Source organism: Pinus tabuliformis, chromosome 1_2, assembly GCF_031772625.1.
Source record: "Pinus tabuliformis cultivar Carrire ecotype Pingquan chromosome 1_2, CPIR1, whole genome shotgun sequence".
In the NCBI taxonomy this organism is placed as follows: Eukaryota; Viridiplantae; Streptophyta; class Pinopsida; order Pinales; family Pinaceae; genus Pinus; species Pinus tabuliformis.
In genome coordinates this window covers 1110021230-1110041960 of record NC_142298.1, presented here as the reverse complement: position 1 = coordinate 1110041960, position 20731 = coordinate 1110021230, and positions in this window count along the sequence as shown.

The window sequence follows — 20731 nt, the reverse complement described above, 5'->3', positions numbered from 1 at the left end:
TATATGCAACAGCAAGCCAATATTGTAGCTTACGCAGGGAAACTTTGAAATTGAAAAAACCAAGACTTGAAACTAGAATAGCGAGTAATGAGAAAGGGTTCTGGTGGAGAGTGGTGAAGCAATTCATGCAATGGAGGCTATGGGTGCAATAACGCCCTTTTTTTACAGGAAAGTGCTTATCTTATGTCACTACAACGCCCCTTTTTTGAAACGTTTATGAACAGTCAAAGAAATAGAGAGAAACAGTCAGACAGGATGGACAGCGCTGGATACTGGAGCAGTATGGGCAGTATGGATAGTGGGGTAGCTACCATGTCAGGAACAACTTATTTTATGGAGGACATGCTCAGACAGGGAGTTACAAGGGACACAAAGGTTAAAAAAAGCTAAAAGAGCTGGCTTCGATACCATGTCAGGCCAGGTAGTAACTCCAAAAAACAAAAATTGATTCGTGTATTATTCCATAAGTAGGTCTTTGTTATATACAATAGGGAGTGACTGCTCAGTTCATCTCCCTCCCGATGACTGTTCACATTCCTAATTTAATTATTTAAATAAAATTCACCCAATGACAAAGATTAAGTGTCAACAAGTCTGTTAGGGAAAGAGATGCATAGAAATTCCTTCACCATAAGAAGGAATGTTAGGAATGTTGTTGATTATGGGGAAAGAGATCTCATCTCAGGGGAGAAGTTCAGGGGAGAAGTAGAGGTGATGGGTGAAGTAAAGGTGACAAGTTGTTCTTTCCATGCTATTATGGATGCTTGCAATCAGAGAAGTAGAGGTGATGGGTGAAGTAAAGGTGACAAGTTGTTCTTTCCATGCTATTATGGATGCTTGCAATCAGAATTTATGGTAAAAGACTATATTCTCTCTTGGATGCTATGCAATCAGAATTTATGGTAAAAGACTATATTCTCTCTCAGAATTTATGGTAAAAGACTATATTCTCTCTTATAAATTTTACTGATGTAATTAAGTTGATGTAATTAGGTTGATGTGATTATTTTATGTAATTAAGTTGATGTAATTAAGTTGATGTGATTATTTTATGCTCAATTTCTAGCCACGAGTATTGTGGGTTCCCTTCTCATTGTGAGTAGCTTACGCATCCGAAATGAATGAGTTTTTATTAGATTATGCATGCCTGTGGCTCAATTATTTATATGATTTGTAAGAAATATGGCTACAAAGAATGTATTTAAAATCTTCGTATGAATGTATTTAAATCAATTTAGAGTTCATATTTTATTAGTTATGTACTAATTGAGTTATTAAAAAGGAAATCATGCGAAAAGAGTAGTTCTTTGATATGTATTTCAATTGTTTACGGATTTTATTGAGATATGTAATCTTTTCCTAGAAGTATATGAAACAATAAATTATGGAATTCTAGTATAGACGATTGCATGCATGCAGAAAAATTATGGAATTCTAGTATAGACGATTGCATGCATGCAGAAATATTATGAAGGAGAGAATTTTGTGCACGAAACTGTAAACATAAATAGTTGAAATTTTGTAAGTGTAACTCTATACTAATATATTACATTAGTTAACAGGCGGGAATAATGGAAGTAGAAGAATTGCAACAATAGAAGGTCTAGGTAAAAGTATGCAAAGATTACAAGATGGGTGGTGTAGAGCATTGGGAAGGTATGTTTTAATAAATGATTTAGTGATGTTTTAAGCAATAGTTGTAATCTTTTCTTTACTATAAAGTAGGGAAAATGCAACGAGAACGAGTCTAAAATAATCCAATCACTAACAGTTGTCTTCTCTGCGCAGGAAAAGGTAAAAGCAGGAAGGCGCAATACAAAACGAGGATTTGACGAGAAGATAACGGCTGTCCCTCCAGTTCTAAATAAGGTTCAGACCAGGTCGAGTAAATCAAGGAAGATCAGTCTGAAACAAGACGAAGGACTGCCAGTTCGGAAATACAGGCCGAGTAAAGGAAAGCGTTAACAGTTTAGCGGATCCCTCAGGATCTTCGATCCTGAGGGATCGCTACGATCAATCGTTTTGTCGACCTATGAACTCCGCCGTTAATTGTATAAAAGGAGGGTAGCATTTGGAAACGGGGGAGAGACTTTTGGTATCTTTAACTTTCTGTTCATGAATTTCATTGTCAGTTGAACTCAGACTATTGAGTCTCTCTGAGACTTAGTTTTGTACTTTCATCGATGCGTTAATATAATATTTTGGTGTTAATTCCTCCGTGCGTCTGAAGTAGCTTACGGCAGTGCGCCATTGGAAGCTTTGGGCCCGGCTCCAACGGACACTGGCTGATTGTACCATTACAATTCTGCTTTGTGTGGTTTGTTTCTCATAATCTGTTATGGTTGCATGTTGTTTCATATTTATTCATCTGTAGCTTTCCTGTTATAAATCTCTGTGATAAGTTCATATCATACTTTCAGGATTCTTCGCATACTGTTGATCTGAGTTGTTTGCACTAATTATAGAATTCATAAGTAGAATATTTCAGCTACAGGTGACTGGGGTTAATGGATTGTTGGTGACTATTGCAGATCGTGTACATATGATTGACGTTTCCTGTTTTAATGATTTGCTGTTCCATTTGATATATATATGATTGACGTTTCCTGTTTTAATGATTTGCTGTTCCATTTGATTAAGTTGCAAACCTGTATAAACGATTGCTTTCCTTCTTGTATGCAAGTGTGTGCCAAAGATTGGAAGTGTAGACCTCGCGAGACTTAGTTTCTTTACTGCCGTTCCATTTACTGCCGTTCCTTTTATTGCTGTTCCATTTCTGAAGATTGTTGTTTCATTCTGTTTTCTTGCTTGCGTTTATTGAAGTGGCATGAGAGGAGGTTCAAGACTGTTGTGAGATACAGCAGACGCTATCATGCTCCCAGATCATGATCCATACTCCTTCATCAGTTTCTAGGGGGATAGGTTATTGATTCCATACCCTCGACCGACGAAGTTGCTGCGTGTGTGATTTCTTTATGCAAAAGTAATTTAGCATTAGCATCCGTTTACTCTTGTATTCTTTAGATCTATACTACAAAGCATTATCCTGACAAATAGCCTCAAATTAAGATGTCCCTTACAATAACAAAACACTCCCGGATTGACTTGTAATGTGAGATAACTAGAGGTGAAAAAGACCCTTGTTACTGCTCCACATTTTGGCGCCGTTGCCGGGGAAGGGGCGTAGCCATTTGTTTTTTTAACAGGGTAGTGTGTGAATCTGTTAGGGGAGAACTGGATTTTAAAAACGGGAGGTAAGAACATGCGTGCGGAGCATGTAAAAGCCCTGCTCCACCGTCCGCTTTCCTAGCAGAATTGATTTAGTAATTTAATTGGAGTGCATGACTAAGCAGAAAAAGCCAGAAAAGAATCAAAAGCCTCCATCCAAAATCGAAAAAGCCAAGGGGTCGGCAACCCTTGGACGAAAGACCTTTATAGACGAAATTTACAAGAAAGCCGGATCTCCGCCATCAGTAGGTTATAAGAAAGTAAACTCTAAACAACCTGCTAGTTCCCTTCAGGCTTCAGAATTACCATCTGAAGCCTTTGCGGAGGTGCACAGTCAGACAGAGGAGCAGGACTTTCAAGAATTTGACAATTCAACTCCTGGACCAGTGCACGAAGGAAATTTTAGTAACCTTTGCGAAGGGGAAGGAGAAACAGGGGAAATCGAGGAACCTAGATCTCCTATTGAACTAAACCAGCCTTTAAATAGTCCAGATAAAGGAAGAGCTGCAAAAATCCTTGTTGACGGAATTCATTCACCTCAGACCGTAGGGGCCATCATCATCCCTGATGAAGGGAGTGCTGTAAAAACAGTTCCTGCTAAGACTACCCCTCCGCAACCAAGGAATACACTATTGGAAATTCCTGAAGATTACTGGCATATATTTGATTCCATGGCGCAGAATCAGCCAAATACCCAAACCTCTACTTTGCAATATCCCATAGTAGATTCTGCTGCGAATGCGCCAATGAAGGCAATTCCGCTTCAACATATTCCAACGTTTCATGGACTCACATCAGAAGACCCTGATGCGTTTCTATTCGAATTTGATGTGTTATGCAGGGGATACGATTACACCACTGATCCCCAGAAGCTAAAATTGTTTCCCTCTACCTTGAAGGGAGCAGCTCTGAGATGGTTCATGGGTCTAGGTGGTGGAGTCATAAACAATTGGGATGAAATGAAAGCGGCCTTCTTAAAAAAATATCAGGATTATTGTAGATCAAGAGAACTAAAGGATGAAATCTTTCAAATGTCTGCCAGACCAAACGAAACTTTAGAAGAATATGTAGAACGTTTCCAATATAACTTGCAGAGATCTCCATATGCATCGTTACCTCTACCCGATAACGTGTTAAAAACTGCATTGATTAGAGGTATGAAGGAGCAATGGATTGAAACGTTGAATATTATGGGAAAAGGAGACATTTATCAGGAAAATTTTGCTGACATCATTGATCTGTGTATCAGGAGCTCAAGAGGCAGCACACGGATAAAACCAGCAGAATATGATCGCTTCACTAGAGACAATCGAACATCAACAGAAGGAGTATCACGAGTGGAACTTGGAAATTTGTTAGAGAATTTTAAAACTGATATCATGGGGACATTAACTACACAGCTTGATATTGTGCAGGCTAAACAGAAGCAAGCAGAGGCGGAACAGAATCTGGCAATTTTCTGCCCGAGGTGCAGGAAGAAACATAGCCAGAAAGAATGCCCGCTTGATACAGTTCAAATATGTGCTATTTGTACCAAGGACCATAGACTGAAAGCTGTCCCTCGCTCCCTGGTTTAAAGGCGGTGTACAAAGAAGCAGAAGAGGAACCAGAATCAGCATATTTTATCAACCAGCGTCGTCAATGGCAACCTAGGCAACCTGGTATGTTTCAAGATCCCTCCTCTTCTTTCCAATCGCCGCAATTTAATGCTCAGCAACAAAATATGTGGCAGAATCAGTCTCAACACCCATTTTCAAATTGGCCGCCTCAAATGTTTCCTACTCCGAACCCTTGGATGAACCAACCTGGTTGGCCAAACTTTCCTTATCCTCTGCCATATTGGCCAAATAGTTCATATCCTCCACAATGGACCCCTTCCACTTCGCAAAGTTCACCCTGGCAGAGCAACTGGCCAAGATCGACATATCAAACGCCAGGATCAATTCCCCTCCCTCAACCAACTCTGCCAGCCTTGCAACAAAATCCCCAGCCCAACCTAAGACCGCAGCTCCCAGCCCAACCCAACCCGAACCCAAACAATCGGCCAGTTCAATCTCTTCAAATTATAGAATCCTCCGAGATTGAATCTGCTCTGCAGGAGTGCAATGATCTTCAGTTGAGATCTGGGCGAATAATAGAAACTGAGGGGCATAGAACCGCGCATATTGAAAACCAGTTACCGATAGAACAACCGTCACAACAAGAAGAAGTAAGTAAAGACCAAGTTCATCAGCAAGGACTTACATCTTCTCCACCTTTCCCAGAACGACTGGCCATTCCGAGACAAATGCAATATCCTGATTTTGATATTCTGGGAGAACTCCAAAACTTGTATATAAGAATTCCATTCCTTCAGGCTATACAGGATATCCCCATATATGCAAGAACCATAAAAGACCTGTGTAGCAGAAAAACAAAAAGAAATATAACCCCTAACCCTAGAGTCCAGGTAGTCGGCACCTTATCCGACCTCTTATCAGGGAAAGAAACACCAATTAAATATGAGGATCCTGGAAACCCAATTGTCACTGTTCAAGTCTGTGGGCAGACCCTGACCAACGTTTTAGTAGATCTAGGGGCTGCGATTAACATCCTGACAACATCAACCTGCCAGAAGCTTGGAATCACATCGGTAGAGCCTACTTCCACTTTACTAGAACTAGCTGACCGATCAGTAATAAGACCAGAAGGCACCTTGTATGATGTCATGGTTTCAGTGGACTCTTGGGAATACCCGACCGATTTTCTGGTGATTAATCCCAAAACCCGACTAGATGGACATCCGCTAATTCTATGTAGACCATGGCTCGCTACTGCTGACGCCTACATTGGATGCCGGCAGGGAAACATGACCATAACCAGAGGACCGGATATCAAAAATTTAATCTTGTACCCGCCAGCCCAGCCAAGCATCACACCTCATATATCGATGACCAATCTGCGCCCTGCCTCATATATTACTGATAATATTAGACCACCATTAACAGTTCAGGAAGCGCTAGATTTTAAAGATCAAACGGAAGACGATGCCATTAATAAATTCATTAATCAAACAGAGTCCACATCGTATACACAATGCTTTATGATAAAAGCGGCATTTGATAACGAATTAGAGGAAGATCCTCTAAAAGATGACAATGACCCAAATATACCTGTAACCTCTGTTGCTAACAGCAAAGTAATACAAATTGAACCGGGCAAAACTTTAAACATTAACGCTAATCTGACACCTGAACAAGAGACCAAACTCATCCAGCTCCTACGAAAGTATCAGGAGGCATTTGCTTGGGACTATCCCGATATGAAGGGGATTGATCCCCAGCTATGTACACATCGTATCTATATCGAGAAAGATGCAAGACCAGTTCGCCAACCACAGAGAAGACTCAATCCCCATTTAAAAGATGTTGTAAAAGATGAGCTGCAGAAATTATTAGACGTTAATTTTATTTATCCTATTTCTGACAGCAAATGGGTCTCCCCACTTGTGGTAGTGCCTAAAAAGAATGGGAAATGGAGGATCTGTGTTGATTACAGAGAATTAAACAAAGCTACACAAAAAGATCACTTCCCGCTCCCTTTCATAGACCAGGTATTGGACACCTTAGCAGGCAAGAATTTTTTTTCTTTTTTGGATGGCTTCAGCGGATATAACCAGATTCAGATTGCCCCTGAAGACCAGGACAAGACTACCTTTACTTGCCCCTGGGGAACGTTCGCCTACCGAGTCTTACCCTTTGGATTATGTAATGCTCCGGCTACATTCCAACGGGCTGTTCTTAGCATCTTCGCAGATTTAATTAATGATGGATTGGAAGTCTATATGGATGATTTTACACCATATGGAGATGACTTTGATCCAGCCCTGGACACTCTCGAAAAAGTTCTAGAGCGTTGCATTGCTACCAGGCTTTGCTTGAGTCACGAAAAATGTTACATGATGATGACAGAAGGACTCATTCTGGGACATCACATCTCAGCAGTTGGAATTCAGGTAGACCCTGCTAAAATTCAAATACTCATGCTTATTCCAACCCCCACTAATCAAACAGAGGTACGCAGTTTTCTTGGTTTTTCTGGGTATTATAGACGATTTATACAACATTACTCACGTATTGCCGCACCTCTACATGCATTAACTGGAAATGTTGATTTTTTGTGGACAGAAAAATGTGATCGAGCCTTCACTGAATTAAAGAAGTTGCTATCTACAGCTCCAGTTCTCAGAGGACCTAATTGGAACTTACCATTCCAGATTTCAACCGACGCCTCAGACACAGCAATCGGTGCAGTGTTGGGCCAAGAAGAAGAGAAAAGACCATACGCTATCTATTACATCAGCAAAAATTTGGCTCCGGCTGAATTAAATTACACTGTCACCGAAAAAGAATTTTTAGCTGTGATACATGCTATTAATAAATTTAGACACTATATTACAGGCTATCCCGTCATTTTGTATACAGACCATTCTGCTATTAGGTATTTAGCAAATAAGCCTGTTACAAATGGAAGAATAACCAGGTGGTTGATCTTGTTGCAGGAATTCGACATTACAATCAGAGACCGACCAGGGAAGGAGAACCCTGTAGCTGACTTTCTTTCACGAATACCAAAAGCAGTTGAAACAGCAGCAGTTGAGGACCAATTCCCTGATGAACACTTGTTTGCAGTTGCTGTTCAGACTCCCTGGTACGCTGATGTGGCTAATTATCTTGCACTAGGTAAGCTTCCAAAACATTTAACTCCCAACGAACGGAAACAGATCGTTGCGAAAAGCAATCGATTTTCGTGGGTTGGGGGCTATCTATTTCATACAGGCGCAGATATGGAAATCAGAAGATGTATTCGAGAAGACGAAATCTTTGATATATTGAAAGCCTGCCATGACGGGCCATGTGGAGGACATTTCGCTGAACGAAGGACAGCACACAAAGTATTACAAACGGGATATTACTGGCCTACAATCTTCAAAGATGCCAAAAAATTTGTCCAGGCCTGTGATAGTTGTCAGCGTGTAGGAAGACCTGGCCCAGCAGACGAAATGCCTTTGCAGCCTCAATTGGTGATCGAACCTTTCGAACGCTGGGCTCTGGACTTTGTCGGACCCATCAACCCCCCATCAAACCAAAAAACTTACATTTTGGTGGCAACTGAATATGTTACCAAATGGGTTGAGGCAGAGGCATTACCCAGAGCTACAGAGGAATCGGTAATTCAGTTTTTGTTCCATTTGTTTGTACGTTATGGTCTCCCAAGGGAAGTGGTTACAGATGGAGGACCACAATTTGTGGGACATAAATTAGCTGCAACGCTCAATAACCATCACATCCATCACAAAATTACTACCCCATACCATCCGCAGGCAAATGGGCAAGTCGAGAACAGTAATAAGATAATAGAGTCCATTTTGACAAAAATTGTTGCTTCACACCGCCGCGATTGGGCCGCTCGACTACCGGAGGCACTGTGGGCTTATCGAACCACATGGAGAAGTACCACTGGCTATTCACCATATCACTTAGTGTTTGGAAAGCAACCCATTTTTCCTATAGAATTTGAGATCCAAACCCTGCGAACTGCCCAAGAAGTCGGATTAGATTTAAGTGAAGCACAGAAAAATCGATTACAGCAAATTAATGAGTTGGACGAAACAAGGCTCGCTGCATTACAGAATACAGCACTCATCCAGCAGCAGCGAGCCAAATGGCATGATGCGCTCATCAAAAACAAGATATTTCACGAAGGAGATTGGGCTCTGTTATATGATTCTAGATTTCAGGATTTCCCGGGGAAGCTTCAGACTCGATGGTTGGGACCATACGAGATTCAAAAAGTCCATGACAATGGGACCCTTACTTTGATTACAATCGATGGATCTGGATATACATTTAAGGTAAACGGCCACCGAGTTCGTCTGTATCGCAAACCGCTCACTCGGGAATCATTTTGCCAGCAGTTACGCCAAGATACTAACATCAAGATTATGGGAGAGGAAGCAAAAACTTCCTCCCCTATACATGAGTAAGAAGTTCATTCGTTATTACCACATTCTGTATATAAGATTGTACATTTTGTATATATGTTTCAAGTTTGTGTTTTGCTGTTCCTTTTCAAAAGGAACAGCATTGGTGTGTTTTGCTGTTCCTTTTCAAAAGGAACAGCACCCTTGTGTTTTGCTGTTCCTTTTCAAAAGGAACAGCACCGGTGTGTTTTGCTGTTCCTTTTCAAAAGGAACAACACTTGCGTGTTTTGCTGTTCCTTTTCAAAAGGAACAGAACTTGCGTGTTTTGCTGTTCCTTTTCAAAAGGAACAACACTTGTGTGTTTTGCTGTTCCTTTTCAAAAGGAACGGCACCCTTGAGTTTTTGCTGTTCCTTTTCAAAAGGAACAACACTTTTTGAATTTTTGCTGTTCCTTTTCAAAAGGAACAACACTTTTTGAATTTTTGCTGTTCCTTTCCAAAAGGAACAACACTTTTGAATTTTTGCTGTTCCTTTTCAAAGGGAACAGCACTTGTGAATTTTCTTATTTCGTTTAAGGAGCAACATTTGTGTGTTTTTTCAATTTCTTTTAAGCAAGCAGCATTTGAGTGCTTTTGTTATCTTAGGACATTGCATCAAAAAGGACCCTCCCACCCTCCCTTGTAAAAAAGAAATAGTATGCCCTCGTCCTTTCTATAAGAAGAAAACATTGTCCCGAGGCCATAAGTAGCAGCTATATATTTATGCAACAAATATAAAAGGCATGATATATCAAGATCAGCACATCATAAATCGCTATCTATAACAGCCCTAGTATTGATGCAACAAAGGAGGAAACCATACACTCATCATTCTTTCAGCCATAAGTCTCACTTCCTCTGCCTTGTTGGAAAACTTTATCATGTTACGTTCCTACAATTTTTCTTATTATTACTTGGAAATAAGAATAGAAAATTTATATTTTCCTATTGGGATAACAAGACTTCTTCCGCCATTCCCACTCTTAAGGAGGGCTGAACCACCCTTATGTGTAATCATACAAGAGCAAAAGTCTATCTCAAAAGAAAAAGCAGCAGAACCAAAAGAAATTATTTGTCAAATGCAGGATAGGGGGTTTCATTAAGAACCAGCCTACTATGATCATAAGATTGGAAGCGAAGTGGCATTCCCATCATGGCCACCACACCAGGGATATGGTCCAACAGGTTCATTATATAAACAAACCTTGGAACAGGGGGTCTCATCACGAGCCAGCCTGCCCACGTTTCGCGCCTCTCTGGTGAATGGCGTCATGGTTATCTGGTTACCAAGCCAGCATAATGGCTTGCATGTTGACAAGAATTGCTCTTCAAAACTACACAAAGGACTATGGTTCCGGGGTGAAATAAACAACTCTGCCACGGTTATAAACACCGGTCGGCAGCAGAGCTCTGTTAATGGTATCGGAGTCAAAACATATACACCAATTTGGATCTTATTAAATCTTTCTTTCTATCCTCGTAATAATTATATCTTACACCTCAAGGAATACGTCACATGAACATTTATCATTACCAAGTATGGCAAAGGCATTTGACTATGACAATCTCAGACTTTCCATGAGTGCTAGACGTCCTATCCTTATGTTCTGCATCACATCACGAAGGCTTATGTTAAACGCGATCTATCTTTCGCATCGATCTCGGTATTTCATTGTCTAATCTGAAACATGGCAAAATTTTAAAAGCTGCTCCATTATGACTCGGTGATGGAATGACCGCCTTCTTCTATTTGACGGCTGGGGCAGCCTATCATTTCGCGCGGGGGGGAGGTGACTTCATTACTCCGCCGGCCACGTGTTAACACATCATTCGGAAATGATATGATACGGAGGTACGATATGCGTTAACAGCATGACAATGCTATTTTTTGAAAAAGTTGTTATTTATGATCAATTATTCATGCATGCTCTGTATCTTTTCTTTTTGCCGCAATTACGTTCTTTGCATTGCTGTTCCATCTAGACCCTGAAACAGAACCATGGGGGGAAAGTATATCAGAAGTGAGCCGAGCGAGCTCATAGTTTCCGAAGCCGCTCGGAAGATCTTAGAAAAAGCAGGGTGGTTAACTTATTTTGGCCGCCTGCGCAAATCAAACGAAATAGTGGCCATGGAATTCCTGCAGAATTTGCAGGAAGAACACTCAGTGGTAGGTGGGAAGCAGATAGCAGTCACGAAGGAAATAATCACGGAAGTAACCGGATTACCAGACTTAGGTCCAATATGGACGACAAAGAAAGAAAGACTGCAAAAGATCGTAGAACTCTTCCAAGATGAAGGGCAGGAGCTGACGGTGAAGGGAAAAGGAGTGCTGCCGGCAACACTGGGAGAACCTTGGAGCGAACTGGCAAAGGTAGTACAGAGCTACATCACCTGCGAAGGACGAAAAGATGTGGTAAGGCCGCGTCACCTTAAGCTCTTAGCTGTGTTAAAAGGAAAATGTGCTGTGAATCTCCCTGCATTGTTAAATTCATTTTTGCATGATACCTCTCGGAGCCTGAAAAAGGCACATCATGAAGACGCAGTGGTTAGCCACCACGGGCTGATCCGCCTGATAGTGACATACAGTCTCGCTCGGCAGCAGACTAGCTGGCGGGAACTTCTTACAGCAATTGAAGGGGAAGTAGAATCACCATCCCCAAAGACGAAGCACCCCGCTAGCACCTCCGAAACACCTAAAAAACCCAGAGAATCGCCAAAACCTAAGCAACCCTCGGACACAACCGAGCAAGCGAAGAAACGCATAAAGCTAGGGAAACAGAAATGCACTCCTGAAGCAACTAGACATGCAGAAAAACGTAAGGAATTGGCCGCAGAAAGACCTGCCACCTTAAAACGAAGGCATTCCTCTGGCACAGAAGAACAGGTTGAAAAACGCAGAAAGGTGGAGGCGGAGGAACAGATGGTCAGCACACCCGAACAGCCCGGGAGGCCTAGAAAGTCAGTTCGGTTGGCAAAGATAAGAGGTAGGCTGGAGAAAATCCAACCAAACATAGGCCAGCCGATTGAAATAATAGAGGATCCTCCAGCGCCAGAACAAATATCTGGGGAAAACCTGGAACAAACAGAGAATGAAGTAGAAGCTGAAGAAGGAGATAGGGATGACGACTCTGCGGCCGAGACCAGCTATCCAGAGGCAGCTGCTGAGCCGCCAATTCGGGAGAAGGAGATGGAACAATTGGGGGGTAGCCATCCACAAAACCCTGTGGAGGAAGAAGAGATGGCCACCATCTTGGCCAGCCTTAGAGGTTATCCTTCACCCTCCAGTCCGGCAGAGCCTCCCGAAGGACCATTTGAGGAAGAGACGTGTGAAGAATTGCATGATGGAATGGCAGGGGAAGAAAACTCCCCTGTCATCGACAAAGAAAATGTGAATAGCAATCAGGAACAAGCCGTTCCTAAAACACCGGAAGGAAATCCACCCGCTGATGGCGAGGAGGATGAAAATGTTTGTCGAGAACAGGACGTTCCCCGAATGATGGAAGAAACCCTCGATGAAAGAGGAGCAGAACTGAGGGCCACCCATGTGCCCACAGCCGAGGAAAAAGAAATTAAGAAGTTGAAAAGAAAACAGCAGAAATTGCTGACCATTATAGCCCAGCTTTGGCGGAAAATTCGAAGTCTGAAAGCTAGTTTGAGAATAAAGAGGACTGTGAGAAGAAAAAGGAGGACCAATACAACTGGGTCCTCTCAGAGAGGAAGACAGAGCACCTATAGGCATCTAGTAGGTCGACATTCTGCTAGTAAACCTGCAGCTGTTCCAATTAATACTAAGGAACAAAATGCTGTTCCATCTGGAACAGAGCACCAAAATGTCGTTCCTATTGACATAGAGGAGCAGGCTGATATTCCAGACAGCCCATTAGAACCAACTGCCGTTCCAATTAAAGTTGAGCCACAAGATGACATCCCAGTTACAGAGGGACCACCGTACCCCTTTGTACATGTCAAGGAAGGGGAAAATAGAGCAGTCCACATTGAGACACCACCTTCAGGGAGAATTAAGCGATGAAATGTAAAGGTCCAGGCGAAACTTCCGGCCTCCAGGGAATTATGGGAAAGGGATCCAAAAACTAAGGCCTTGCGCCGTGAGATAAGACAGGCCCAACAAGAGGCTGAACAGCTACGAGAACAAATGATCCCTCGAGAAAAATATGAGGAGCTGCAACAGGAGGTTGAGCAGAGGATTCCTCGAGAAAAATATGAAGAGCTGCAACAGGAAGTTGAACAAATGATTCCTCGAGAGAAATATGAGGAACTGCAACAGGAGGTTGAGCAGAGGATTCCTCGAGAAAAATACGAAGAATTGCAGCAGAAGGCTGAGCAGTTAGAGAAACAAAGGATCCCTCTGGAAAAACATGAAAAACTGCAACAGCAGCTGAGAAACATGAGTGAATTGGAGAGTCGGGCTTTCGAAGGATGGCAGAAGGAGCAGGAAAAGGTTGCTAAGGTAACACGTCGACTAGATGATGTTATTAAACAAATGGACACTGTATGTTCGTTGTATGATGATGTTTTGACTTGCAGGGCCCCCGCAAAGAATTATGCTTTATTCCTCCTAGAGATACTTAAGATTGAAAATAAAAGCTGTCAGGGCAGGTGCCCCCATTCAAATTAACACTGTTAATGATTTTATTGATTGTTGCAAACATTATGGAGTTAAGGTCCAACGATTATTATGTGAATTTTATTTGCACAATATGGTGCTTGAGCAGGAAACTGATCTAAACCCTGGCCCCTTTGTGGGGGATATACAGCTGCAAGCCTTTGTTTCATTTGGGGTCAACCAGTTAAAATCGCTCAGGGCTTACAATGCCTTTCAGAGGCAGGAGCACAGCCTAGATCTATGGGTCAGGGCTGAGCCTCGAGATCCAGTTCGCCTCTGGCAATCACACAAAAGCCTTATGAGAAACCCTGACGTTATGAAACTACTAGTACCCATGCATGAGGAGTTGATTCGAAATAGCTTAGAATACTTCCGGGTTATTAAAGATTCCGCCTTGGAGGCTGCCAAATTCCGTTATCGGATTTCCACCCCAAGCATCCAGCTCAGGGAGCCCTTCAGATATGAGAACTTTGAGCTGGCTGTTGAACGATTGCCTTTTTATGGCCAGTGCATTCTGCAAGCTGGACCATCATGGTTAGGATATCGGTTCCGAAGCCCTATTATCTGGCACCCTGCCCCGGGGTACCAGGCCTTGTATGATATGCTTGCAGATCAGTTGCATTATTTCTTTGATAATCTGGTTGCCTATCATGGTTGTAGACCCCCTCATGAAGTACCCTCTCCAGCCTATTCTCTTACTGCTCTCCATGTTAATTATAATGGTTTCATGAGGCCATGAAACAGAGTAAGTCGGGGGGTGTGTAGAGCATTGGGAAGGTATGTTTTAATAAATAATTTAGTGATGTTTTAAGCAATAGTTGTAATCTTTTCTTTATTATAAAGTAGGGAAAATGCAACGAGAACGAGTCTAAAATAATCCAATCACTAACAGTTGTCTTCTCTGCGCAGGAAAAGGTAAAAGCAGGAAGGCGCAATACAAAACGAGGATTTGACGAGAAGATAACGGCTGTCCCTCTAGTTCTAAATAAGGTTCAGACCAGGTCTAGTAAATCAAGGAAGATCAGTCCGGAACAAGACGAAGGACTGCCAGTTCGGAAATACAGGCCGAGTAAAGGAAAGCGTTAACAGTTTAGTGGATCCCTTAGGATCTTCGATCCTGAGGGATCGCTACGATCAATCGTTTTGTCGACCTATGAACTCTGCCGTTAATTGTATAAAAGGAGGGTAGCATTTGGAAACGGGGAGAGACTTTTGGTATCTTTAACTTTCTGTTCATGAATTTCATTGTCAGTTGAACTCAGACTATTGAGTCTCTCTGAGACTTAGTTTTGTACTTTTATCGATGCGTTAATATAATATTTTGGTGTTAATTCCTCCGTGCGTCTGAAGTAGCTTACGGTAGTGCGCCATTGGAAGCTTTGGGCCCGGCTCCAACGGACACTAGCTGATTGTACCATTACAATTCTGCTTTGTGTGGTTTGTTTCTCATAATCTGTTATGGTTGCATGTTGTTTCATATTTATTCATCTGTAGCTTTCCTGTTATAAATCTCTGTGATAAGTTCATATCATACTTTCAGGATTCTTCGCATATTGTTGATCTGAGTTGTTTGCACTAATTACAGAATTCATAAGTAGAATATTTCAGCTACAGGTGACTAGGGTTAATGGATTGTTGGTGACTATTGCAGATCGTGTACATATGATTGACGTTTCCTGTTTTAATGATTTGCTGTTCCATTTGATATATATATGATTGACGTTTCCTGTTTTAATGATTTGCTGTTCCATTTGATTAAGTTGCAAACCTGTATAAACGATTGCTTTCCTTCTTGTATGCAAGTGTGTGCCAAAGATTGGAAGTGTAGACCTCGCGAGACTTAGTTTCTTTACTGCCGTTCCATTTACTGCCGTTCCATTTACTGCCATTCCATTTCTGAAGATTGCTGTTTCATTCTGTTTTCTTGATTGCGTTTATTGAAGTGGCATGAGAGGAGGTTCAAGACTGTTGTGAGATACAACAGACGCTATCATGCTCCCAGATCATGATCCATACTCCTTCATCAGTTTCTAGGGGGATAGGTTATTGATTCCATACCCTCGACCGACGAAGTTGCTGCGTGTGTGATTTCTTTATGCAAAAGTAATTTAGCATTAGCATCCGTTTACTCTTGTATTCTTTAGATCCATACTACAAAGCATTATCCTGACAAATAGCCTCAAATTAAGATGTCCCTTACAATAACAAAACGCTCCCGGATTGACTTGTAATGTGAGATAACTAGAGGTGAAAAAGACCCTTGTTACTGCTCCACAGGTGGAAATACTCTAATTCCTTTTGAAAGGGAGTTAACAGTCAACTTCCACCTATTCTGAACACCTCAGTGAGGAATGGTGGAAGAATACCCGGCAAGTGTTTTGCAGTTAAACGCAAGTGAAGTCGTGCATGCCACTTAACATATGTAGAATGATAAGGGGGAAATAAAATCTGGTAGTTTTAATCATCCACACCTAAAGGGAAACATCATAAATCAAACTCAGAAACATATTGAATAACTGAAACTAATAACATCATAAATCTAACTTAAGAACAGATTGAATAACCAAACCTGACAACTATGATTAAACTAGTAGGCAAGAAACCTCACTGTGATACTGAGTATACATTGAATTACAAGAAAACAAAATCAATATGCAGGAAAAATCTTTGCTAGAAGTGGTTCACATTGAGTTACTAGGACTTAGTCCCTTCCTAATCTATAAATGTTTCATTCATGAATTGTGGGAGATGTTGAGGCAGGTATTTTCACCGAAATACTTCGTTGTGAAATCACATGTATAAATTTACAGTAAGGACAAAGGACACACATTAATTCAAACTTCATACATAAATTAGAAAATAGAATTTCAGTACTCATCATACCTAAGGTAGTGGAACTACCAGATCTAATACTACTGTATTGATTGCTCAGCTGTGAGAACACCATCTAAGTTAAGCAATTAGGAAAACAAAGTATAACTGTAAATATTAAGTATAGCTTAAGCTGAATAGAATTGTCCTGAATGCTGGTTGGAAATTCAAACCAAGAATATGCAAATGTGACAACAAAGTAGTAATGGGTAAATATTCCAAAAAATTATTTATTTTTATTAAAAACTGTGACAACAGACACAGCAATATGATCCTGAGATCTGCTAAACACTGGTGAAGGAACAACATTATGAATCATCTCATTATAAATGGAACTATTAAGAATTGTACTTAAGACGCAAAGAAGTTTTGGAACAGTTCTACCATAATGAGAATGATATCCTTGTCATTATCAAAAAATTAAATGAGTAGCCATTGTCATAAATTTTCCCAAACAAACGTAGGGGGAAACCACAATAAATTACAAGTGGATATACTAGGTAATCAAAACAAAAAGAAAAACTGCCATAACCATGTCATTGCGAAAATATTATGTACTGAAGTTTTGGTGGCGAACAACCCTCGCCATATTTCGGGAAAAAGGGCACAGTGGTCTGCAAATGGAACTCAAGTGACAAAAAATCTAGCAGCACTGCCTCTGGATAAAGAATAAAATTTAAACGAGACAAAGAACTTTTCCATTCAACATTAATGTGCACATCCAAGAGACAACTTAAATAAAAACATATGATAGTATAGTGGACTTAAGAGGCACATGGAAAGCTTCAATCACGAAGTTACTCTTGCAGTGTAGTACCCATGAAGGAGGTGGGTTCAAAATGAGAACCAACTTGGAGGAATGACGTGCCTTAAATTAACATGCCTGAAACTAGAACAAACATCATAGTTACAAGAGTAGACATTGGAAAATACGTGCATTTGCATAACCTATAAAAGAGAAATTAGACAACCATTTTACAGATTATATTAGTGAATCTTATAACTAGCCTCCCTGCATACTAGAATAGCCAAGAAAGGAAACATAAAGCTCCCATACCTTATCTAAAAATAGAACTGTGATGCTCTAGCATTGAAGGAACCTAGACATTGAAATATGTAGGAAAAATGAGGTGACATAGGAGAAAAGAGTAGTAAATCTGGAAAGGGTTGCATCCAAAATTATCTTAAGATGACCCTGAAAAAAAACCCACCATGGTTTCTCTAAAGAAGAGGGCGAGTACCACTTCTGTATAATCACCATGTTATCCATTGTAACCTCGCCTACGCTCTGCAACAACAGGGAACACTCATTTTCAGCAAGAAGAAAGACCCATCTTAAAGAGAAACAAAAAATAAAAATAAAAACAACATGCTTTTACCTAAAACAGAGGCAACCATTGAGAATATGTGAGATGGGATAATGTCTTTATATCATGAGAGGTAGATCCCTTATAGAGCCAAGGTCTCAGATGCATCATGGTGGCCATGGCACTACAGGAGAAAAAAAACAACACCTCCATTGTCAAAGCATAGGAAGCCAAGAGTTCAGCATGAGTGGTGGGAACCATACCCACGAAAAACAACTCAAGAATGCTGAGTTGGGTGAGGTCAAAATCTGGAGGTAAAAGTTTAAGGTTTACAGCTCTCAGGCGATCACCATTGATTTCAAACCCAGTAATCCCAGTCATTAAAGTCTTATTGTGGGGATACGGACGAGGTCACTTACAACACATGAGGCGAGGACAAGATCACATGTGTGGGGTGGCGTGGAGTGCTATGAATGTATTGGGTTACAACGGGTTGAGCAGGTGTCATAAACAGAATCGTGTTGGTGCCTTACTAACTTTGGTAGAGGACATGATCGATTCCATGTGTTAGACCAGGCAGACTTAAACAACAAGGTGCTTAGTGGTATAGTGCATTTAACCTTCCAAAATTAATGTGAGTGATGGGTTATAGTATTAGGGAGGTTGTGATTTATTTAACCCACAAGGCCAAAACCTTATGTAGTTGATATAAAATAAAATATGAAATGCGACTTTAGCAAACCATGGTGTTGTTAAATAGAAAATTGGAATGAAGGAGGCATAAACAACAGAAATCCACGGCATTAACAACACATATTCCTTGCAGAACATTCAACACAAGACACTTGCATATTGCTCCTTCACAACACTGGTGATCTCTGACAAGATATTTGATAGGTCTTTCTCACAATATTTTGGATAGATATTTCTCACACTAAACCAACAACTGAAGCAATAAAGCAGCTTTAAATGAATAGAAGCCCCGATGATTACCAAAACACTTGCAATATTTGCAGCAACACATTCAACTGATAGCAATTATGGTTTTTGCGAAAAGATATATTTTGTAGAGAATCACGTTCCAAGTAGCTTCAATCAGAGGAGAACATTAAAAACACAAGCTTCAATGTAGCATACAGCTAATAGGCACACAACTTTCAGTGGACAGGCTTACTACTCCAGGGATCCAAATCATAGGCTCACAACTCTTCATAATCAACCTCTACAGCAGTGAGCCATCACACCCTCGCTCTGATACCATATCAGAGGTGCAAACATAACATAGAAGCTCTCTTATTTCATTACCAAACATCAGTATTTATACATAGTTTGAGAGCAGATTGATTTGTAACTCCATTGACTAACATTTATTTCCTACTGACTCTTTCCGAATATCCATTACTGCCAACTAATGAATAGTGATCGGTGTCGTTGTGATAAATATCCTGACAGATTATGGACTGCTAGCATCATCTGTGGAGACGTTCTTTAGGGCACTAAATGTTTGTTTTAACTTCTCCAACTACCGTGTTATACAATGAACTGGAACTCTGGTGTAATTATGGTGCAAGTAAATCAATGTGCACAACTATTAAATGGAGAGGAAGAGGGTGAGCACAAAAATCTCTACGCATACGACATCCCTAGAGGAGAAGAGTAGTGGCGAAAATGAGAACTTGTCTGATTCAAAAAAATACATATCAACCTAATTAAATTAAATTAAATTAATTTATAATATTAACTTTATAAACTATTATTTTTTTTATTTTTTTCCAAACACCAATTATTGAATACGTGTATATATATATGGAGAGACATATTTGATATAAATTGCTTTAGACGTATGAAGTGACATATTTTATGCAAACTAAAGTGTTGTTTTTACATGTTTTTGAATATATGAACTTATGTCAGGTTGTCTTTAACCATTGGTATTATAAATAGTTTTATTAATATATAAATATTTTTTTTTTTTGTTTATATGATGTTTAGACACTAGAAAATAATATTTATAAATAATTTATTATTTTATAAAATAAAATTATTGGAATTAATATATTAAATATATAGTTTTTAAAAAAGTAATTATTTTAAATTGATGAAATTTAGTATAATTATTGAAAATGTTAAATATAATTATATGGTGAATTTGATAGTAGATAGAATTTACTTCCGCCATCATATTCCTTTCAATTTTTTCTAAAAATATTAATGCATAGAATTGGGTTGTTAAAGAACCATGTAGATGGGGACTTAGTACCAACTAAATTTTTACATTAAAGAATGTAAATTACCATTTATTGAGTTTGGAAAGGGTAGAGACCATTTTTCTTATATAGTCTAAGGAGTGACTACAGATATTTCTAAAGAATTTGAGGCACTCGATACTTTATTTTTAATTTTGGATCTAGGAAAATGACATTACGATTAATACTTATTTTTTTATCAACGGGCTAGAAGCAATCTCGTGCATCTCCTATTTTCTGAGCTAAAAACTAAAATCCTCATTCTATCTAAGTGGGTTGTAGTTAGAAATTTTCTAGGCATCTAGTAGATTATATAAGTGATGGATACATGAGTAGTAAAACAAAGATCCCCAAAAAGTAATGGACGAGTAAATGCATTTGTCTATATCCTTGGGCTTTATATTCTTCTATTTTTTGGCAAGGGAGGGTAGTATTTGATATCTATATATGAGATA